This window comes from Erpetoichthys calabaricus, chromosome 2, assembly GCF_900747795.2.
Source record: "Erpetoichthys calabaricus chromosome 2, fErpCal1.3, whole genome shotgun sequence".
NCBI classification, from domain to species: Eukaryota; Metazoa; Chordata; class Cladistia; order Polypteriformes; family Polypteridae; genus Erpetoichthys; species Erpetoichthys calabaricus.
In genome coordinates, this window is record NC_041395.2 from 235,657,480 (window position 1) to 235,682,106 (window position 24,627).

General features: G+C 36.9%; 1 protein-coding gene and 1 long non-coding RNA gene across 6 annotated transcripts in view; one reads left to right on the forward strand and one right to left on the reverse strand.

Annotated features, from left to right (window-relative positions):
- ctbp2a (C-terminal binding protein 2a) overlaps nt 1-17,417 on the reverse strand; it is a 416,986-nt gene extending 399,569 nt beyond the window's left edge. For 4 of the 5 annotated variants that reach the window (XM_028795274.2, XM_051922846.1, XM_028795272.2 and 1 more), the window contains exon 1: nt 16,988-17,417. The gene's annotated coding sequence lies outside the window, so the exon portion shown is untranslated. The remainder of the gene's footprint in view (nt 1-16,987) is intronic. The other variant, XM_028795276.2, reaches the window with a different exon arrangement.
- Nucleotides 17,418-17,627: 210 nt separating this feature from the next.
- LOC127526698 (uncharacterized) lies at nt 17,628-23,191 on the forward strand. The gene is made up of 2 exons (XR_007934125.1): nt 17,628-18,081; nt 23,065-23,191. It is a non-coding gene; the product is annotated as an uncharacterized LOC127526698 (long non-coding RNA).
- The last annotated feature ends 1,436 nt before the right edge of the window (nt 23,192-24,627 follow it).

Here is a 24,627-nt window from a genome sequence, read left to right on the forward strand (position 1 = left end):
AATTTTCTCTGACAGTAATACTGGCTTGTATGTGGCTGTAATATGCGTCAATGTATTGTGTACCTTTAATTTCCTCTCGCAGTAATACTGGTTTGTATTTCCGTAAAACGCCTGTAACTTTCTCTGACAGTAATATCGCGCATCGCACCATGCCCCGCGCATGCGCAGTTCACCAGAAGACACACACACATGGACACCTGGATGAACATAGGGATTTTATTAAAGAGGATATATATATATATATATATATATATATATATATATATATATATATATATATATATATATATATACTGTATACACTGTATACACACACACACATATATATATTATATACAGTGTATGTAGCAGGGTGTCATAGTGATTAGTGCTACTGCTTCTGGTTTTCATCCTGCATTACCCTAAAACTCAACTTTTTAATATGACAGGCAACTTCAAATTGTGGATATGTATGTGAGTGGGCCCTGTGATTAGGTGGGGCCCTGTCCCTGTTTTCTGCTTTGTATCTGGTCCTGTCAGGATAGGCTCTAGCCACCTGCATTACTGAATTACATTAAGTGTGTTTGAGAATTTAATGTTATGTTATAATCAATTTACCAAATGGTTTTATTTCAATATATAGTTGAGGGGTGAGGGATTGGCTGAAGCATGTTCTGGTATCATTTATCAAAAAACAGGGCAAGGGTACAAGTGCATCACAGGGCACACATAGCGATGACCCCAATATTACTCAAATTGGTCAATTCAGCTTTGGCAATCATCTTATTCTAAAAATCTTTAGATTGTGGGAAGAAATCGGAATTCTGTGAAAAAATCCTCCTGGACATGGATAAAATATGCAAACAACACAAGGATGCTGACCGCGCTATATTTTAAAACTATTACCAGCACTAGCTGCTGTAAGCAGTAGTAATATTCAGAATATGAGTTTATTTTTGCAGCAATGTTTTCCACAGTAGAGTTGGCTTTGTTCAAAATGTATCATGCAGGTACTTGGTACAAAAAATGCATGTTATGTCAGTTCATTACAGAGCATACTCACACTTACACATACTCATAAAAATATTTAGTCCTCTTACAATCTACATATTAATTTTACATCTTAACATCTCAAATCTTTGGGTTGGGAGAGAAAAATGGATTACCCAGACATTCAAATAAGTTGACACACAAATAGTGTGGAATGAAACTAAGGTTCTCAGATTCATAATGCAGCAGTGCTAACTACTGCATCTTTGTGATGGCCACAGAGTGATATTCACATCCATTAAATACATTTACTGATGCAGCTAAATTTAATTTAAAAAATATAATTTAAACGATGCCTTTGTTAAGGGTTTTGGCCTTTCACAACCCTAAATTGGATTAAACGGGTTTGAGAATGTTATGTTAATTAAATATTTTCTTAGATCTAATGCACGTTTTAAAACAAAAGCAGATTAGATGTACTTTCTGGTGGATTAATTCTGTCTCCTTTTAATTTGCTAGTATCCCTGTTTCATCATACAACCAATACATTTTGTTATATGTTCATAAATTAGTATATAATTTCCCAAAATAAAAATGGGAATGCTTATCTTGCAAAGAGTATATTTAATAAAGTTAATCTATTGTATTCAGAATTCCATATCATTACTGTGACACCAGAATCTATTCTGCTTTATAGCCTTTTTTTCCCTGCAGAGTGTATGGTCATGTTGTAATTTTAAAAGGGTTATCATACAGTAAAGTCCAGTGCAGTACTTTCAATCTGACCTTCATTGCTTACTTGGTTCTTATTGTGGTCACTTGTTTTCAAACTGAATAAAATAAAGTCCTATCAAAATGTACTTTAGCTGCATTTACTTATTCACTTTAAATAAAAATGAATTGAAGACTCTTCTGATTCAGTATTGTTGTATGACGAACAGCAGGAACATGAAAGAACAGGCTTAGACACTTGCTACTTAGAGGTTTGATTATAAGGAATGTGTTTTGTAGATTACATTTTATGGTAAAGTACATTGCACTATTAAAGGGAAAAAATGGATCCACTTCACAGTGCTGCCCCTGGCAACTTTGGCTAATGTCACACACATAGCCTTCGCTCATTAACTGCATTTCAAGGCAGGAGTCAATCTCAGCTGATTGAACAGAGGAGTGAGGGTAGAGGTTACCTTGTCCACTTCTGCGCTTACACATAATTAATCCTGATCAGGTAAGTAAATATGTTTCTCAGCTTGGGGTTGGGGAATGACAGAAGGTATATCAGTTATTTATTTGAGTCACAACTGTTTATCATAGCTAAAAACCAGATGAAAAAAAATTTTAGAGAAAAAAAATAGATTAAAAAATGCACTGAATATCAATCCTTGTTGTCATGTAATAAAACTTTGGCTTGGTCTTGTGAAGAGGAGAGATGCTGGGTATATTAGGAAAAGGATGTTAACAATAGAGCTGCCAAGGAAGAGGAGAAGAGGAAGGACTAAGAGAAGGTTTATGGATGTGGTGAGAGAAGACATGCAGGTGATGAGTGTAACAGAGCAAGATGCAGAGGACAGAAGGATATGGAAAAAGATGATCCACTGTGGCAACCCCTAACGGGAGCAGCCAAAAGAAGAAGAGGTGTCATGTAATAAAACTCTCCTTGAATGCCAAATGAGAAAAGTATTGTACACTGTACTATTTATCCTGACATATAGCTGGTAACAATATGGCCAGAGCTCTAAATTTTGTATTTGGAGTGCTCTTATCTAACACTAATCATAATGTGTTTTATGTAATGTTTCTTTCACTTTAGATTGAATGTTTCAATGCTAATATGGTAAAGTTAGGTTACATTTTGATTTTTATGATGTTCATGAGAAACTTTTCACATATAAAATGATGTAGAGTTGCTAAAAGTATCAAGTAGCCTAATATTACTTATCCATTACTTAACAATTCTGACCTTCAAAGACATGGTTAAGGAAACAACTCTCCTGCTTTTAGAAGAGGCAGTGAAGGTATGTTATTAGCTCCCAATATCATCCAGTAGTTCAGACTTTGCAAGGATTTCAGTTTAACAGAAAGCATGTACTAAATTTTATACCTTTCACAGATCTGACAATGTCCATGAGCAGGTCTAAAAGAGGTGGTTTGGTAGCTCAAATCGTGGCCCAGTCACTGTCTGTGTGGATTTGCATGTTCCCACCATATCTGCATGGGTGTTTTCTGGTTTTTCTCCTGTGGTCCAAAGACCAGCGGGTTACATGATCTTATCTGTGTAAATTCAGGTGTATGATTGTGATATGCCAGTGATGAACTTATGTGAAAGCCTGTCTTTTGCTTAATGCTCCCTGCAAACCTATGGATGGATTAAGTGGATTAAGCAAATGGATGAATGGATGGATGATTTCAATGACAGGTGGAAGCACCCCGCCAAATACAGTAGGCTCTGCTACTCCTTTTCAATTTACCGAACATCAAAGCAAGCAGTATATGAAGGAGAATTTTGACTCTACACACTAACTGGCTTGAACAATTTCTATGACTGGTGTCCTGTTTTCCATTACTTAGAAGTGCTGAGCTGACCTTTTAGGTAGTAATGATGACCTGTTGATTTTTAGCATGTGCAATAACCACCAAAATGAAATGGTCAATGACAACAGGAGGTGGTAAAGGCAAATGAATGTATGGGCACAGCAATTTGCATTGTTTTAGCACAACATGCTGCTGAATTGTACAGGGTTTTAAAAAAACATGGAAACTGGAAACTGTGCTAGTAATTGAATTGTCCAGATCAACCACAAAAGCCACTGTAGTCACAGTGTCAGTATAAGTAGCTAATTTTAAGTATGCTGTAAGTTTTTTAAAGCAAACAGAATCTAGAACATAAAGTTTACTGGTGTAAAAAACATTCATTTTTCCTACTTTGGACTGAAATCTTTTACATTTGTCAAACTAAGTCAAAGCTGGTACTAGATACAACACTAACCAGAGATCTCATCACTCAATGCGCAGCACTGAGCTTTGTGCAGGGTCAGGCACTTCAAGCCATTTCATGAGTTGGTTAACAAACATACTGTACAGAAGTGAAAATCCTGGTACAAAGATGTTTGTCCGAGAAACTGTAACTGGCAAAAAGAGTCCTGAGGGCATCACTGTGTACCTTACTAGGCAGTTTTATTTGAAATTGACAAATTATACACTTAATTTCTGGGTTCAGGACTCCTGACAAGACATGACTTAACATTTTACTGGATTAAGCGGCTCCTTTTATAACTGAGGTTATATGAGGCAAAGAGGTTAGGTATTACCCATGAGAGCCAGCCATACCATGTAGTGCTCCCTTCTGTTAAACAAAGACATGCTGTATTCCTTCTTCATCCATTAAATGTAAACTCAAGCTACAGAAAATACTCCAGATAATGAAGTATTGGCCTTTAACAGCTTCAAAATCAAGGACAAAAATTGATAAGTCCCTGTCTCGGGTCTTTAACAAATGTACCAGGGCTTTCCTATCATTCAATTAATCTTGAACTCTTCACTCAAAGTTGATGTTCCTGGGGGATAACTAATGCAGTTCAGTATCCCTTTTTACTTTCCCAGAATTAAGAACATTAGACAACTGCTAATCCGGTCTTTACTACTGCCTTCCATATATAAAAAATAATCTCTTAAACTGCAAGTGTTAATTGATCGAGTCATCAAGCAGCTAGTACATCTAGTTTATAAGTAGTCACATTATGTAAAGGGTAGGAATGTGGCTTCTGTTGCTTAGGGGAAGTGGAAAATGACAGACTTTTCTTTCTTACTTTCTTTCTTTCTTTCTTTCTTTCATTAGTACATAAAAGCTCCAACCCATCCAACACTGAATCCTGTAACTTGTTACTGGATGTAGTAGATTCAGACAATGGATGAATGAATGGTAACATAGCTCAAGTGAAACAAGACCATTACAAAGAGAATGTCTGCAGGCAAAATCCATATAGTTGACCTAACATGTTTCTCCTTTAGCTCCAGTGACTATAAGAAAATGCATTTTACATTCAGTAGTGTCAGCCCAGGTTTTGTGCTGGAGTGACTCAAATGTGATCTCTAGCTGTTGTGAAAAGCCTCTTTGCATTTTTGCTATACAACTTTTACTTTGAGTTTCCTGGGTCCATGTTTTTCCTATAACACTGAAACTGTTTTGTTGACCACCTTTTTCACATATGGCCTACATAGTTATGTAGATCCCTTCTAAAAATGTGCCCTAAAAAATTTAAATACATTTCCTAAGATTCTTTGGTTTATATATAAGGGCGGCACAGCATTTTTCAGGTCAACAGTGGTCACTCATGAAATTCTAATCCACACGTAATCCATTTATTCCATATATGTATTTATTTCCTATGCATTATTATTTTGCTCAGTGTACCTGAATCACAAATACCCTTTCAAGATGTAAACTCCATGGGTGGGAAATTGAAAAACAGCAGGGCCAAATATGAAGCAGCAAGGATCCAGACACATATGTTACCACTAGAACTTCAGTTTCAACTAATGTGCTACCTGATCCCCAATGTATTATCATTACTTTGCTACCACCAAAAAAGAGGCACATCACTGTTCCCGGTAGTAAGTGTGCTCAGCAGAGTCTATTTTAGCTTGTATAGAGGCTAGAATATTTCAAAATGTGTCAGGTTTATGAACAGTTTTTCTAACAGATATTCTCAGAAAAAAGGAAAAGTATGCAAAATGATGGAGTTAATCACTGGAATCTCCTATGAGTGGTACACTTGTATAAACAGCAGAAAGATGTAAAGTTTACTGTGCAGTACATGTCAGTTTCGTGACTTTGTTCACCCATATGCTAACCTAGACATTAACCAGTAAATTTCTTTCATAGTCTGCATTCATGAATACAGTAATAGACTCGATTCTTACTATATCTTTTATTTATGGTGTAAGGTATTATATGAAGTTAATTTTGTGTGGTATTGGCATGTTGTTGCTGCATTTACATTTCATCCTCCAGTTACTTTTTTATTTCCTTCAACTCCACAAAGCAGTACTATCAGTTTCACAGAGCTGTCTGAATTGTATTGTTGTGAAAGTATGTGTTTGTCCTAAGACAGACTACTGTCGCATCTAGAGAAGGACTCTATTCTAATAATGCCTAGCACCGCTTTGTGATGGGTGCATCTCTGATTCCAGTTGACTGAGTACTGGATTGTATGGGTTAGAAAATGAATGAATGGATGGATTCATGGATAGATTGAGGCTGGTGAATGGTTTGATGATTTTTATCATTACATAATGGCTTCAAATATCTGAAATATGTAAAATGTATTTTCTGTGAATGAATGCAAAAACGTATTCACATGACTGACTATACAGGTTGACATTGTCTGTTGTGCTTTTACTTCAGTGAGCTCAACTTTCTGGAATCTTTTCTCAAAGTTTCTGAGTGGCAAGCAAGTGATAAAAAGTCTCCTATAACTTGAGGTAAAAAATAAACTGGAATCAAAAGGTATGACAATCCATTGTACCAGGATAATTTATGCAGTATGTTAGTAAGCACATTTGCTAGAAATGGAAAAAATAAACTAAAATCTAAACGCTCATGATGTTCCTCAAGACAACACACAGAAGCCATTTTTTCTGTAAGGCACTGTAAAGTTGCTAGCAGTTTTAAGAAAAGTTAGGTAAACATTGTAAAAACTTTAAAAACTTTGTTAGAAAATGGGTTGTTACTTTAAATAAGTGCATTACTGTATATAACAACCGCAGACTATCTTAACACCTTAAACCCTGATGACATGGTCAAGTATCCTTCCATCCATCCTCTTCCGCTTATCTGAGATCGGGTCGCGGGGGCAGCAGCTTGAGCAGAGATGCCCAGACTTCCTTCTCCCCGAGACATGGTCAAGTACTAGAATTTAAAAATCTCAAAACATTCAGCTCAGGCTGTCATTTCAACTGGCCCCTCAAAAACAAATCTAAATTGTATCTTCATTTTCCAAGATCACAAAGTGCATAACCATCATCGGCAAATACTGCAAAACATCTGTTTAATTTACTTAAATAATATTAAAGTTATTGTGCTATTGGAATACATTTATCTTTACAATTCATAATTTTCTATTATTTATTGATCTGTTTTTTCTTATATATGATATCTGTCATGAATTCAGTTACACTGATTGAAAGTAATGAGATTGATTATAAACATCCAAAATGCCAAAACTAATGAACTGAGAGACCTCATAGAAGACAACTTTCAAGAATGCTTCCAGAGATTAAAGGACTAATATGTAGTAAAACAGTATAATCATTTTTATAATGAAATCTTATCTAATATTGATTCTATTTATTTGTCTGATTAATTTTATGGGATCCCTTGTTTGTGTTTATATACAACATGCGTTGCACAATGATTTTATTTTTACAATGCTCTCTGTGTCTGCATTTTGAGAAGAGTACTGTACAAGAGTAAACTGTATAAAATTATTATTTCTGATTATTAAATCAAAATCACTGTTGATTTCTTCTTAACAGCAAAATTAACCGTTTTAAATTAACTCTTTAATCATAAAAGTAACCCTTAAAATGTATATATGGAAAGAGTATTTCTGTATGGAAATTACACTTTAAATATTAATTTAACTTTGATGATTTTGTTGTATTGATTTCTTTCCTAGAATGATGTATTTCAGAGGTCCTAACATAATGTATTTTTGATTTTTATTAACATGATAAGGAAAATTACTCCATAAAAAGGAATACATCCAGTGCCATTATTGCTTAGTTTTAAAAACTTTTTTTGCTTTATGCAGCTAAACAGGTAAATATAAAATGTATTAAATTGTTATGCTTTTTAACTTGCAAATCTTTTTTCAAGGCCAGTGCTGTATCATAAATTTACAAACTCACTTTTAACAGCAGCACTTCTGAGTAGGTACATTTTTATTTTGTATATTAAGTCTGTATAATAAGTCTATATCGACCACTATAACAAAAATCCCCATTTTCAAGTAAGCACAGCATCCTGCTGATTAGTGATCTGACTGAAAGCCATGTGTTTGCAGGGCCAGTTTCTCAGCTCTGGTTCACTCTGTCAAACTTCCCAAGACACTTGAACAATATGTATTACAATTAAATATTTTTTAAAAAATGAACATGTAATCCATTGATCGATTTTGTAGTAGTTATGTTCACTACTAAATGTACAGGGTAAATGGAGCATTTTTATTGCAGGGTCACTTAGAGCCTGCTAGAGTATTACAAACTATTTCTAGTTTCCTGTCCCACTTAAATCAACAAGAGGAAAATAAAATTCTTCCTGGAAATGTATAACCAACCACTGTTTCTAACCCAACAAATGCAAACTATGCTACAATGCAGGGTAGGTTAAAGAAAATGTGTCTTGCAGATAAAAATGGATACTGAACAATGATTGATTACCTGTTCATTTTATAAAACTACATAATCCATTCACTTTCTACTCTCACTTAATCCTTTTTGTAAGCAGTATAGAGCATCAGGTGCAAGGCAGGACTCAACTCTTGATGAGGCTTGAAACCCACTCAGGGTACACATACCCACCCTCATTCACACAGGACAAATCAATAGTTGCATTCTCATTTAAACTGCACATTATTGAGATGTTGGGGGGCAACAGGAGAATCCAGAGAAAAATACATAAGAAATGTTGATGGCATCCAAGCCCTCCACAGGCAGAGACCAGTCCGAGATGTGAACCCAATTTCCTAATCTGTATAGCAATAGAACTAACCATGTATTAAACCAAAAATAAAAAAATGCATTTGCTTTTCCTGAAAAGTATTGGTAAATAAAATTCTTATTTATCTTCCAATTATGGCACATATCAGTACTTTTCTGCCTGAAAATTTGCTTACATGCTTAAATTGGAGCTCTATTGAAAAGCACTCAGTGACTTACTCCAAAAACAAAAAAAACGAAGCATTAAATTATTGCTAAATACAGACAGTATAAACTTATAGGTGCCTAGATTGCATTTATAACAAAAAATAGCAGTTTTTAATTAGCCCATTTCAGGATTTGTTTAAAGCTTTCCAGCCAAAACCAATAAAGCAGAGGCGACCGGCTAACCTATTGCCGTAACCTTGGCAACCTTAGAAGTGGGAGAGTAATTGAATATTCCGTGTACAATAAATTGTATATTTAGAGTTAGCACTGGTGGTTTATATTGAATCTGGTTTATTGTCACTATGAAAACTTATTCAGACATCTTCATCAGACTGCAACTATCCCAAAACCAACTATACAAATGAATAAATGCTGCCCAGTCATAGGATAGCGAATGTGGGGTCCATGGAGACCAATTAATAGCCTAATTTACAAATGACCTTAGTATTAGTATCTCTGAATTACAGCACTGTCAGCCACCCCTCAGAAACAGTTCCTTTTTGAAAGCCTGGAAGACACATCATGTCATGTCTTGTTCAGCAATTCAAAGCAACTTTAGCAGATAAAACCTGGTATTACAATAAGCAAATTCGCTTTTATTAGCTCTATTCAAAGAGGAATATTGCAATTGGCTCCCAATGGACCAAAAGAGTACCTTCAGCAGCAAAGTATCATAAATATTAAACTGTTGGTTTAGATTTATCTTACTCCAATGATAAATCAAAAATACTAATATGAACTGTCATGTACAGCATGATTCACATACCTTAGGGACAAAACAGTACTTTCATCCAACAGCACTGAGTTAGTGAAGGAAAAAATCTCAGAGAAAAAGCCTTTCACTACCAGTTGTAACCAGGATTTCTGTATTGCTTTAATCAAACAGCAGCACCATTTTCATCGAGTCACGGAGATAAACAATGTTGGCTTTGTGAAACCTCAAAAGCCAAAGATATAGCCTTTATAATAGGTATCACTGAAACGGGTTTTTGAACAGAAATGCAATAAGGGATGTAATGTGCACATCTCTGAATGAGGAATAATTACAGGCTGAGCCAGTCTAACAAAGGTCTTTCCTGAAATCTCCCATCATTTTGCTTCTTAGACAGCTGCACTGAAAAACAAGAGGATGCTCAAAGATAACATCAAAGTGAAAATTGAGGTCTTCATAGCCAAACTGTTTGTTTAAACAAGGAAGGATATTTCCCCATCAAGTATAAATATAGCATATTTTTATACTTTCTAACAGCAAAATGTACAAATCAAGGATTATGTGACAGCACCTGATTGAATTTTACATTCTTGTGTTAATGGGGTGTAAAGGACTTTAACAAAATACTAGTCTTTGTACACACAAAGGCTGAAATAATGCACTTACAGTGGTGTGAAAAACTATTTGCCCCCTTCCTGATTTCTTATTCTTTTGCATGTTTGTCACACAAAATGTTTCTGATCATCAAACACATTTAACCATTAGTCAAATATAACACAAGTAAACGCAAAATGCAGTTTTTAAATGATGGTTTTTATTATTTAGGGAGAAAAAAAATCCAAACCTACATGGCCCTGTGTGAAAAAGTAATTGCCCCCTTGTTAAAAAATAACCTAACTGTGGTGTATCACACCTGAGTTCAATTTCCGTAGCCACCCCCAGGCCTGATTACTGCCACACCTGTTTCAATCAAGAAATCACTTAAATAGGAGCTGCCTGACACAGAGAAGTAGACATCATGCCAAGATCCAAAGAAATTCAGGAACAAATGAGAACAGAAGTAATTGAGATCTATCAGTCTGGTAAAGGTTATAAAGCCATTTCTAAAGCTTTGGGACTCCAGCGAACCACAGTGAGAGCCATTATCCACAAATGGCAAAAACATGGAACAGTGGTGGAACCTTCCCAGGAGTGACCGGCCGACCAAAATTACCCCAAGAGCGCAGAGACGACTCATCCGAGGAGGTCACAAAAGACCCCAGGGACAACGTCTAAAGAACTGCAGGGCCTCACTTGCCTCAATTAAGGTCAGTGTTCACGACTCCACCATAAGAAAGAGACTGGGCAAAAACGGCCTGCATGGCAGATTTCCAAGACGCAAACCACTGTTAAGCAAAAAGAACATTAGGGCTCGTCTCAATTTTGCTAAGGAACATCTCAATGATTGCCAAGACTTTTGGGGAAAATACCTTGTGGACTGATGAGCCAAAAGTTGAACTTTTTGGAAGGCAAATGTCCCGTTACATCTGGCGTAAAAGGAACACAGCATTTCAGAAAAAGAACATCATACAAACAGTAAAATATGGTGGTGGTAGTGTGATGGTCTGGGGTTGTTTTGCTGCTTCAGGACCTGGAAGGCTTGCTGTGATAGATGGAACCATGAATTCTACTGTCTACCAAAAAATCCTGAAGGAGAATGTCCGGCCATCTGTTCGTCAACTCAAGCTGAAGCGATCTTGGGTGCTGCAACAGGACAATGACCCAAAACACACCAGCAAATCCACCTCTGAATGGCTGAAGAAAAACAAAATGAAGACTTTGGTGTGGCCTAGTCAAAGTCCTGACCTGAATCCAATTGAGATGCTATGGCATGACCTTAAAAAGGCGGTTCATGCTAGAAAACCCTCAAATAAAGCTGAATTACAACAATTTTGCAAAGATGAGTTGGCCAAAATTCCTCCAGAGCGCTGTAAAAGACTCATTGCAAGTTATCGCAAACACTTGATTGCAGTTCTTGCTGCTAAGGGTGGCCCAACCAGTTATTAGGTTCAGGGGGCAATTACTTTTTCACACAGGGCCATGTAGGTTTGGATTTTTTTTTCTCCCTAAATAATAAAAACCACCATTTACAAACTGCATTTTGTGTTTACTTATGTTATATTTGACTAATGGTTAAATGTGTTTGATGATCAGAAACATTTTGTGTGACAAACATGCAGAAGAATAAGAAATCAGGAAGGGGGCAAATAGTTTTTCACACCACTGTATATGTTGCAATTGTATGAAACATTCAAGAAGCAGACTCCACATAAACTTAAATGCTACCTCACACCATAAAATTGCTCATCACTTCTGATGAAAGAATGTTAAAGATCCCAAGGGTATTCATATAAAATTATTGATCTGTGAGGCAAAAACTCAGCTCTTTATGCACACAATATTAAAGTGCATCAACATGACATTTTTTGTTATAATATGGTGTAGAGTGAGAAATCAGGAATTATTATTTTCATCTCTGCAAATGATGCATATTTCAAACCACAAGGTATACATTGGGAATTTTATGTGAATTGTACTTGAAGTTGTGTGTTCCAACATTAATCAGTGGTAAAACATTCGACATGAAAAACCTTTGAAAAAATCTGCAATTCATAAATAAGATTTGCTGCAGAGATGATTTATGAAATATGGGAAAGGAGGAACAAATGGTTAAAAATCATATGCAGTATGTAAGAATAACTTGTATTAATTACCAAAGAATATAAAATCAGTTTACACAGTACTAAAAATAAAATCCAGAGAATGTTAAGTAATATTCATTACAATTTCACATCCTATGAATGACAGAAAATAAAACAGTTTTACATGTAAATATGTATTACTTTATATAAAAAGTAAAAAGGTCTTTAAAGAGAAATCAGCCTCCTATAAGAAAAAGAAATGAAATGCACATTTCTGAGTAGAAGGAAAGACATTTTCAGCATATATGTATCTTATGACTCACTTAATTTTAGTTTCACTAGGCGATAAAACCAAAACTAGGAGCATCAGGCATAAAGCAGTAACCAGTCCTATATCCAATAAAGAGTACATTCACTCACAAACAAACAATCAATCAGACAGGTCAAGGGAACCTAAGATACACACAACTGAGTTGATGATAAACACAGGGAGTCCACACAGAGGATGATGGGGTTATGATTTGAACATGCAGCTGGCTACCCACTGCGTCACTCTATCACTTCATTGTAAAAATGTGTAATAATTATATGAAAATTCAGACTTCAGCAGCCGGGGAGCACAGATTAACATTTTCAAAATATCTTGAATATCACACAGAACACAACTACGGTGCTATCCCAAATGACTGCAAAAGTCTATACACAAGGTATCAAAAATGGTTCATACGATTATGACTTTTTTTCTTGCCAAAATGATGTAAAATGTCCATCTCCCGCAAATCACGGAGTTTTCAATTGCGCACGGTTTGTCGTGAAATCGATTTAAACACCGAAAACGCGCAGCCATACTCTTCTGCACATTCATAATGTACTCCATACGCTGCCGTTATTTTTAACAAATCCTTCCCCGCTATTTTTTTTTTACAGAGAGCTCCAGAAAGATGTCACCAGAACCTCACCAACTTTACCCGCCAATCCCCCCCCCCCCCCCACCTCTTGCTCTCCGCCTCAATTTCGAATGCCGCCAAATCACTCCCACTACAGAAAAGAGCGACAAAAAGCCATTGTGCTCCTCGTATTACGCGATCGATTTGCAGAAACACATGGGGCTCTGTGTGCGGTCCTGGGACGACATTACCGCTGCCCTGAAGTAATGCTGCGCCCCCAGGACTGTCGGTTCACTTCGCAGCAGAGGGGGCTGTTACGATAACAAATGCTCAGCCAGAGCGTCCTTCCTTCGCCATCCCCAGCGGTGACGCTTCCGCGGAAGACCTGAGAGCTGGCGAACTCCAGGGGTCACTAGCATGTCATACAAGCCGCCCGCTTCTCGCTGCTAATGCTCAGCGAGATCCAAAAACACACAAATCTCCAGAACGTATTTAGCAGAGGAGGTGCAAAAACACTTCATGGAAAACCTGAACGGTATATTGCGACCGTGTTAGGGTATGTTCCGCAGGACGCATCCTGTATTGTGGCTGGAGCGACTCCAGAAAAACAAAAGTCCTTCAGCTCTGAGGTGCACGGGGCCTCACTGCTCGGCGGCTTTCTGAAAGACACAAACGCACAGCCAGGAAAACCTACCAAACATCCACAAAAAAGGGTGTATAATAACTGTTAGGGGGCACAGAAACCAAAAGCCGGGTGAGCAGTGTATTGCTGATAACGGGAAAAAGTATAATAAGGGAATCATTTGGTTGTAACAGCGTGCTTACAATAGAGAAAAAAATGAAGAATGCTTACGATAAAAATAACGGGGATTTACCAGAAGCTCCGAAATTCACATCACAGTGAAACGCGTCTATGTAAAGTGTCCGTGTGAGTACCTAGACGCGGGTGCAGGGATGGGTTGGGGACGAGCAGGGGCTGACTTACATTAAAAGTGGTCCTTTGACGATACGTACACTTGTATGTGTTTTTAAACCCGCATGTGAGGTAAAAAATAAAAGGGAACATTCCAAATAACGGGGGCTGAATGGTTGGTTGGGGAGCTTATTGTAATTTATAAATTATGGTATTATATGAATGCAAAATGTATAGCTTTTAAATACTCTTGGTGAAGGGATTCGCATATGTGTAAGTATACGCATAGCCGCAAAAACAATTACAGGGTTTAGTTAACATCTTTTAAATTACTACGTTACGGTAATCGCCCAGGTATTTTATTACGCGGGGCTTAAAAGTAGTGCTCACTTGAAAATACATAAAGGCTTACAAGGCGTTATCAAAACACGCAAAGAGCTGCACTAATGTCACAGTCCTTCAAAACAAAGTACTACATGAAAGGCAGAACATGAAAAAAAGGTAAGTCGTTTTAGAGAAATGGCGCGGCGACATTTTACTTAATACATCCCCGCACCGTTACAGTTTTTAAGATCGTACAATTGTATACCTTGTTCATATTTCATAGTTAAATGAACTGCATTATTCACAATTTTAAACGGGTTATGTTAAACGATGAAGGGCATCTGCCCAGAAAAACCTTGCTGACATATACAAAAGTACCTTAAAACTTTTATGTTCTGCAGTTAACTTATATATATGTATATTATACTACTATATAATATATAAATACACTTTAAGAGTAGAGTGTACAGAATTCTTATTACTTATAACGTTATGGTAATCAAATGCTTAAATTCTGAAAGGTCTGTAAAACTATTTCTTAATAAGGGATTAAGCGGGTTCAGTGTGATGTATGGATGGAATGACATGCATAATGTCTGTCAAGTTTAACGAATACTTATGAATAACGTAACGACATGCCTAGGTTTTTCAGTTTTTTTCATAAAACATGTTACTGAAACGAGTGACTTAAATTCCATTACGTTTGGCCGAAGTTTATGAATAAAATAAGCAATGCTTTGATTCAATGACATTTGCAGAATTCATACTGAACACATTGCTGTAATCAAGTATTCATTATAGTATTCACACTAAGAATCACGAGTGTTAAATCAACACTTGAAAGTGCATATTGGAAGGCAATGTCCCCATATATACCATGTTAAGGGTTAACTGATCACAGTAAGAGTTCATTTAACACTGAAGATCTTGCTGTGAAACGTGTTATTATAACTGATTGTGAGAGGTAAATTCTCATTAATGACACATTACAGTAATGGAGGACAATCGTTGACCAGATTTCTTATTAATAATACAATCTTGTAATCAAATACTTTAATTCAGTGAGGGTTTACAGAATGCTTTCAAATAGTACAATACAGTAATAAAACTTAATCTGGCTTGGAAAGACTGCTGTTTTTATAGAATGTGAATACCGGTTAAAAGACTACAATTTAATATCAAGTACCAATTCCAAATTTCGACAAAAGTGGTCATTGGAGAATAAACTATTGCAAAACTGAAAGCCTCAATAATGATTATTAAGCGCTTGAAACCGCTATTTACGATGGTTCATTGACAAAATAACTGCGACGTCACAGTAACCCAATTAATCATGTGCACGGTTATATCTTCACAGAGGCCCTGCTGCTTAAATAATAGCTCAGAGGAAAACACAAGCGAATAAAAGCAATGCCAAACACTACGGAAGGAGACATGTGCAGAATTTTATGTGTGATAATATAATAACACGATCTACAAACGCAAGGATAATTTTAAAACAAGCTCAGTTCACTTTTGCTTATGTCATAATTGATCTTTAGGAAAAAAGTTGTACGCTGCTAAAAACGTCAAGACGTTTGGGACGTTTGGATGTCTGGTATCTGGAAGCTGCAGCCGTAACTAAATCGCGATAGTCAAAGTTTATAACAAAAAATCATATTGTTGTGATAACAATACTGCATTTTTTCAGACTTTGGAGGAGCTTTATACAGTAGGTGTTATAGTTCATCCATTATTTGGAAGATCTACAAACGGCGGCAAACCTGGCTAATATGTGAGCAGATGTTGTCCATCACATTGAACACTAAAGTCAACAATGCAGGACCTCGGCAAAACAAAAGATTTCCAAGCTGCCCCCAACTCATCCCTCTTTCTCCCTCTCCCTCCCTCTTTCTCTCTCTCTCATATCCACGCTCTCCCTCCCGCTTTCGCTCTCTATCCGTTAAACTACCACAACTAAGTAAAAAAAAAAATCTCCATGAACCACTGATCGTTCGCTTTTACGGTGGTCTTGGCATCCGATAATACAGCCTCGACCACGGATTGTCATGGTTTTGCAAAAGGCTTGTCTAGAAACCTTCTGTTCATTTTAATCATCTTTAGCCCCCGTTTTTAGCATAATATTTCTAATGGTATCACTTCAGGCGTAATGAAACGGGTGGGGGGGGTTGTTGTTCAGTCTCTACAGCTGCATTTACCTACGCTCTGGTACCGATTATTGTTTTTAGCAGATGTCTACATGCTAGTTAGTTTTCTTGCTTGTTTTTATTTCTTGCAAAAAGCAATTCAAAAAATGTCATGCCTTGATACAGGTACTGACTGAGCCACCGAAAAACTGATTAAAAGGAATAAATAAATACAGGAGTGAGGGAAGAGCGTCCGACTGTGTCTGGTGGAGTTGAAGGATGCCTTCAATCTGAACAGTTCCCTTCGTTGTGTGGCGCAGTGAAGCAGAAACACATGGACATTTGTAGTTACCTAAACGCGAAGCCACGCTTCAAGTCAGAAACTCATCGCGTAATGCGAACAATATATATATTTATATATACAGATATCTCAACAGTCTGGCCCTTACCTCCGTGCTGGACGTACTGTGCAAGCCAGTGCAACGGGATCACGCACCCAAAAAGACCTCCATCCTCATTTCTTTTGTGTTATATGTCTGTCTACGTGTTTATTAATATCGCCTCTAAATGATCTTCTTTCCAGGATATCTGATCCACCTTAAAAATTCTGAAAAAAAGAACTTAATCCTCCAAGCCTTAACTGTCGGCTGGAAAGCAATTTCCGATGTAGGAACAAAACGGGAGCTCCTCTCTGTTTCTCACTCACTCACTCTCTCTCCCCCTCTCTCTCTTTACTCGCTTAAAGACATCGGTAGGATAAATGCAATTTGTGAGTGTCCCCCAGTCACTCTAGTTGTGGTATTTGGTTTAAGAAGCTCTCTTTTCTTTGCGGATTGAGAGGTAGGGTCTGTACGTGTGAGTGTGTGTATGTGTGTGTGTGTGTGTGTGTGTTTTTACAAGGCGGGGTCTCATCCTACAAACCAATGGCACAAACCCACATGGACCAGCCTCGCCCCCTACAGATACTCTGTCTTTTAGTAAAGATCGGCTCTCTCTTTTGGGATTATTACAGAGGCGGCCGCTACGAGAAAGACACCGGGGGGCGGGGTGGAGTGCCCAGGGGGCGGGGATGAGTGTGAGTGTTGGCAAAGTTAACTCTGCCAGGCTCGACGGACCGTTTGTTTTCACCGAGAGAGAGAGAGAGGGGAAAATCAAGAAAGATGCAAGTCGTGCTCAGATGGCCGGTATATGCTGAGTCTGCGCTACCTCCGCATGGGCGATCCGGAGACGTGAATGTCATCTAGCTGTAAACGGTTCTAGCCTTTTGTTTCCGTCTTGACTTAACGCACATGAAGATAACAGCGTGCTGCTACCCCTTTTCAGTTACTGCACATTTGGGAATCGGATTTAGAAACAAAGTGGAATAAGAGAAGGAATGGCAGGTCTACTCCCTAAGAAGTACTTTTCCCCCTGTGGAGCAGTCCGGCGTTGCTCCGTCAAGGGCAGCGCTGAGCCGCATGCAACAGAAAAGTCTGATTGCAGAGTCCGTAAGCTGCTACATTTAGTAGTTGTCTGCACGTTTACAGCCTTGTTTGAAAAATGGGTTGAATGAAAATGTGTATAGTTGTGATTTCTGCAAGATTAGGTGATTATGATATTAAATGTGACATTTTATGTCGAGTTTTACTGAAGCTTCGAGTCCGCACGTGTTTTGTGAGATTTATTTCTTATTAATGTCCTGCTTAAATCTCTGTCTTTAGGTGCTCGTTTAGAAGCGTCAAGTGGGTCTAACAATGTCCCAGTTCTATTCCAGAGTCCGTTTATTTAATGTTGGGCCGTGGAATGCTGAAACCTACACAACCAGCATTAGGTGTAAAGCAGGAACCAACCCTGGATGGTATAGTGCGTAGAGGCAGAGAACGCTGTCAACAAGGACTGATTTTGAATCGCCATTTAGCTTAACAAACACGTTTCAGAAGTTTGACAGAGGAACCATGCAAATTCCACATTGACAGTACACAGGATTTGAATGTCGAAGTGTATGAATCCGTGAGGAATCGGAACTGTTTTCCAGTTTATATATGTTTCCTTATTAAATAAGTTGAAAAGAGTTTAGATTATATGTGTCATTATGACTGGCTTTGTATTGGACAGTTAAAGTCCAAATGCAGTACAACAAAAATCCTACAGATTTCCATATAACATGTCTTCGTATTTGACAACAATGACAGGTTATACTTGAGGTGACAACATTGGAAGATGTATCCAAGTCTTCAGCCTTTCAGGAAATGGTGTCCATTAGCTATTAAAGAAGATATGGACATGCAATTATCTAACTCACAGTGCAAGTCCCTTAGCCAGTTGTTCCTCCAGGACTTACCATATATATCACATATATTAAATGTTAAGCGTCTCTGATTAAAAATATTATGTTGTTGAATCTAAATCAGGATTGCTCCGTCATATTCAGTTTTGAGAGATGAGGGTTTAAAATAATAAAAAAAAAACTAAGAGAAAAAAGTAATGTATTTTTAAAAATAATTATTTAGACTTGAAATACATTGCACATATAATTGCTTTAAAATAATAATTATTTATAAAAAGTAGTCACTTGTTATTTTTTTTTTCATTTTTTAATACTCAGAAGATGTTTCATGGTCTGCGGTGGGCTGGCGCCCTGTCCGGGATTTGTTCCTGCCTTGCGCCCTGTGTTGGCTGGGATTGGCTCCAGCAAACCCCCATGACCCTGTGTTAGGATATTGCGGGTTAGATAATGGATGGATGGATGGATAATGTATGGATGGTTGGATGGATGTTTCATGGTGGAATAACCAACAAATGTCTGCCAACTTAGACTCTCCAGTTTCCACTATAACCTCTATCCGTTTGAGTGATATTCTGGTGGAACCTCTCAGCATGTTCACCAGAGATCACTCACTTCTTCTCAGGGAAAAATCCAAATGAAAGTGTACAGATTTTTAAAGACATATTGCATCAATGTGCTATATGTGAAGGGAGAAGCTCCTCAACTAGTTTCTCATAGTTTTCCATCATTGTATTCTCAAGAAAAATGTGGCAAACGTGTTTTTCTTCTTAATAAAGGAAGGGTATGAATCTTTTACCATTTTGCTTACCTTTCACCTGATCAAGACAATAGATGGATCAACCTGAACTTGCATGTAAAAATCATTTAAACAACAACGTTCTGTCTTCTGGACAATAAAGAGGCATCTTTTATACCTCCTTAATATAAATTCCTGGCTAATTTAAAGAAATAAGGGCAGAGAAAAAAATACTGATCAAGAGCAAAAAATGTGCAGCATATACTTGATTTTGGGTAATTTTCATCTCAACTAAATGTTACGAACAAGGAAGACTGCCTTCTTCAGCTCAAAATATTACTTTATACCCTAAAATAAACATAACTTATTTTTAAAAAATACAGTATTTTTTTCTCTCAGTCTGATATCTTGAGGAAACAGTGACTCAGCATACCTAAATCTATACTGTACACATTTTTTTTTGTGCTAGGGGGGATTTTGATGCAGACCAGTGGTATTATTTTTCTTTATGAAACAAGGATTAACTGATTGATTGATTTAGCCTGGCAAACCAAGTGGCGATACTGGTAGGTGATGCAATTTAATTTCATCTTAAACTTGCAAACACAAGGACACAAAGTTTAATATGCTGAGAATGATGTATGGAGGCTCAGTGGCACAGTGGTTAGTACTATTGCCCTGGCTTCAAATCTAGTGCTACTGTATGTCATGTCTGAGAATTTTGTAGATTCTCCCTGTGCCTGTGTGGGTTTTCCTTGAACATCTCCAAAGATGTGCAAGTTAGGTTGATTTTTGATTTCATATTAGCCCAGTGTGTGTGAGTGGGCCCATTCTAGCACTGTTTTCTGCCTTAGACTCTGTTACATCAATATGAGCACCAGGTCCCCCTTATAAGTTTATGTGGTAGTTATCATCATGTGCACAGAGTACTGTGGATTTCTGATTCGAATGTGCCAATTAACATGAAACACATTGCCACTCTCCAGCACCGTGATTAGTAATTATAACAACCTTTCCTTGAAATATCTAACCCCCCTAACCTGAAACTTATATTTGTTTTTAACAGACACAGGATTTCTAAACCTCCTGCCATATTTAAAACAAAACATGCATTTGTGGATGTTTATAATTGGCAAAGGTACCTTTGTGTGGGGACAGTTATACCCACAATGCACCAGCTTCCTCAGGTATTTTGACTGGTATATTGATTTTCCTCCAATATCCCCAAAGAGGTGCTGGATAAGTTGATTAATGATTCCAAATTGGCCCTTTGTATGTTGGGTGGAAATATTAAATTCAATTAAAGTTATTCCTGTATAGCTCCTAGTAAACCCTTTCAGAGCATTGGCCAGATGGTCAAAGTTGTATACATTATAGCAACCATAAGAATGATAAAGTAATAGGAAGAAGAAAACATTTTTGGGCATAAATCATTGATAATCATTTGAGCAAAGCTAATATAATGCAATAACATTGAGATATAAAATAGCTGTGCAACATGTATTTGTATTAGTACTAATAGTTATATTGTCACATGTACAGAGTACAGTGAAATTCTTACTTAGATGTCTAATCAACATGCAGCTCATTGCCACTCTCTCGCACCATAATTAACAGCAATGAATATAATATAAAACTTCATTTTAATTAGTAAAAAATACAAATCAATTTGCCTGATGTACTCATTGCACACTGTTACATACATATAAATGTACATACAGTAAATGTCTACATAAATGTAATATACGTTTTTTGAAGAAAGTTAACTTCTGATGCCTGTTATTGAGAAAGGCGAATTCAGTCCTGAGCCTACTAGCTGTTTATCTTGTTCATGGGGATGTGGACAAATATTCACATTTATGGTGATACCCATTCTCCAATTCATTATAAGTTACTATTTCTAGGTTAGGAAAAGTTAATTGATCTAAACAGCATCAGCACCACTGCTGGACATAAAAAAAGTAAAAATAAAAAGTACAGTAGTGGATTATTAACGGCTGGTTACAGTGATAACCACAATGATGCTAGACAAAGTATAAGTCATACATCGTCCGAATAAAATGCAGCATGAACAGCCATACCAGTGGTCCTAACGATTGTACATGATGCTAAGCCCCTGGGTTTTCAGGCATACTTCCAGAGCATCCCTGAAATTAGCAGGTATGTCACCTTAGAGTTGGGGGGATTCAAAAGCTAAAGGATGTATCCCATGATGAGTACATTTAGAAATCTGATGGAAAAATAAATTCTGAATTAATAGAAAGTTGTAGTTTTTAACTTTCTTTTCTTTATGTGAGAATTTAATAGCTCATAATTACCATTTCTATTTATTCTGGCAATTATCAAAGACTGGTGTAATGTATGCATTAAAGCATATGCAGAACCTTTCACAGACATAGATGTCAGAAGGAGCGTTTGGAAATAACTGGCAATGTAGCCCTTATTCTCAGCATGCCATGTGTTTCTTTTGTCACCTTAACTAATGGTCCACCTTTTATGTCAATTTACTAATTTTAATGGCATTTGTAGGCTGTGTTTTTTGGAGTTCTATGTAGTACTGTTTTATATGGCAATATCTTCTAGGCTGATTTATTTATTTAGTTTTTCAAATGTCTGAAGCAGAAGAGTTAGTTTTGAAATCTGAATGGACCTACTTCTCACCGGAGTTTAAAGGATATTGTGATGAAGAACATGACAAGAGCATGCTGTACTCAAGTTTTGAGAAGTCATGTGATCAGGTGAAGAAGCAGCTGCTGAGGGATGTAAAGTCCCCTCACCCCATTATATTGTTGCTGTGACTCGGATATCATTATAATCAACGCTGCCTGGTCAGATGAATTTTGCTGCAGGCTAAACAGCAGTTACTGATGTCACCTCCCCTTAGGGTTACAAGCACACAAGGCATATTTTTCATTTTAACCGTGTGTGTGTGTGTTTGTGTGCACGTTTGTGTGGTGGGGGCGTGGTGTTCATGTCAGAAATGTTACGCTGTCGGTGGATGGTGGGCCTTCAGGCTAAGTTATCAAGAAAATGGCACTGGCTAGACAGCAACTTATGACCTATTACAAAGGTACATTTGCATCTGATGGTGCAGTTCTAAACCGTTTTGGTACTATGCTATGTAATGCAAATGCCTATTTGTTACAGAGGAAAATATTTTGAAGTACTGTATTTTATTAACTCCCAAAAGTTTCATACTATTAGTACCCATATTCCCGTAATTCTCATAATCAAACCCTATGAAATCTTGCAACCCGCTCACATGACTGATTTTGAAGTGAGCTTAAAATTAATATGAGTTATGTGAAAATTAACTGCTAATGTTGGTGTTAATTATCCACATGCTACACATGCTTGGTATTGTTTCTTAGTTCACACTGTTCAGAGCATTGCAATAACAGTTTTCAGGTATTTGGCAGTAAGCAAAGACAGCCTAACTGATGACAGTCAATGTTAAGATTTATATTCATTTATTATTTGTTCTGCTTTTATGTAACATCTCTTTTGATATTTTAAACAGTGAGGAATATGCTTCTATGAAGATAACACCGTGGACAGTTTTATTTTTGGACAGCGACCGTATGACCATTCATGTGTAAGACTTTGAACTCTTTCTTTGCATGTGTTCACTCCCTCACATACAAAACAGAAGCAGATTACCCAATCCAGTCTAAAACACTAAATAAAAGCTTTGTCCTCAGGAAAAAAAAGAAAGAGGAATCTCTATTCATCTTGACAGATCTAGCCAACCTTGAAGACTTTGTCCCAGAACAGCTAAAAAGAAAAAAAAAACATTATGTGGAAAATGGCAGCTCACATAAGACTATTCAAATAGGTAAATTACAAAAAAATGAACTGAATTAAAACATGAAATTTTGTTAAAAATCAAATATATATGAGAAAAAAGGTCACATTTCACCACTGATTTTTGTCCTGATGATGTAATAAAATCACAGCTGTTAGTGATGGTCTTATGTGCTAGGTACATTTATAAATCTGATGGGGAAATTCTGTTGTGAAACAATAAAAATTAGCAGTTTTTAACTTTTTTTTCTCTTCCTGTGAGGTTTGCTACACCAATGGCATTAAAACTCACCACATCATTGTACAATATGTGTGCTTTTTTCATTAGGAATTAGCATTTAGTCCCTGAGCACTGAAATATCAGTTTATTGCAGATGGATCTTTATATTGCATTTAATCATCCTCAACATGGAAATCAAGTTTTTAACTGTTTGGCATGATGTTGGCTTATGACTGAGTAAACATTAAAAATTTGTGCAGCATATCCAAGTTCATGGTTCAAGTCTAAATTCAGGACTGCATGTGGGTATTTTTCCCATGCTAATAAATGCTTCTGCACTGGTAACAGCCACAATGAAGTCTAACAAACCCATAACATCATTGGTATTGCAACCAAGCAAAAATGGTAAACCAGCATTATAACAGTTCATTAACATGACTACATGCATACTTCGATTTTTTCGGTGAGTTTTAGGGACAGAAGGGTATTACTGAAGTAGTCTTGTCAGGGTGTTTATTGGTATTGTAAAAGCTGAAAATAGAAAATGATCTACAAACACATCTCCTCAAATCACAGATAAGCACAAACATTGATTTCATTATTCACACAAGTTGTGTTATCATATATCTGGGTCATGTCAGTCCTTTAAGGTTTTTAAAGGTACACCACGGAAGGATTCGCTTATCTGTTTCTCTTTCTGGTACAGTTTCCCTTCCTTGTATTGTCAGGAAGACAATCACCTGAAAGAAGAATCATGGTTTCACCCCTTTAGTCTAAAACATGTTTAAATATTGATGATAAAAAGGAATAAATCTGTCATCCATTTTTTGAAATGATCTATTCAGTTATAGAGCCACGGGAATTTGGTGTCCATCTTGGCAGTATGTGGAATAGAAATCAGCACTGGATAAGGCACCAGCCCTTTGCAGAAACTACCAATTTAGAATGGCCAGTTAACCAAGAAGTTTATATTTTAGGTCTGCTAGAAAGCTATGATACCAAGAAAAAACCCATATTCAAAGAGAATGTGCAAATTCCACATATTGACCATGCTGGGAATCAA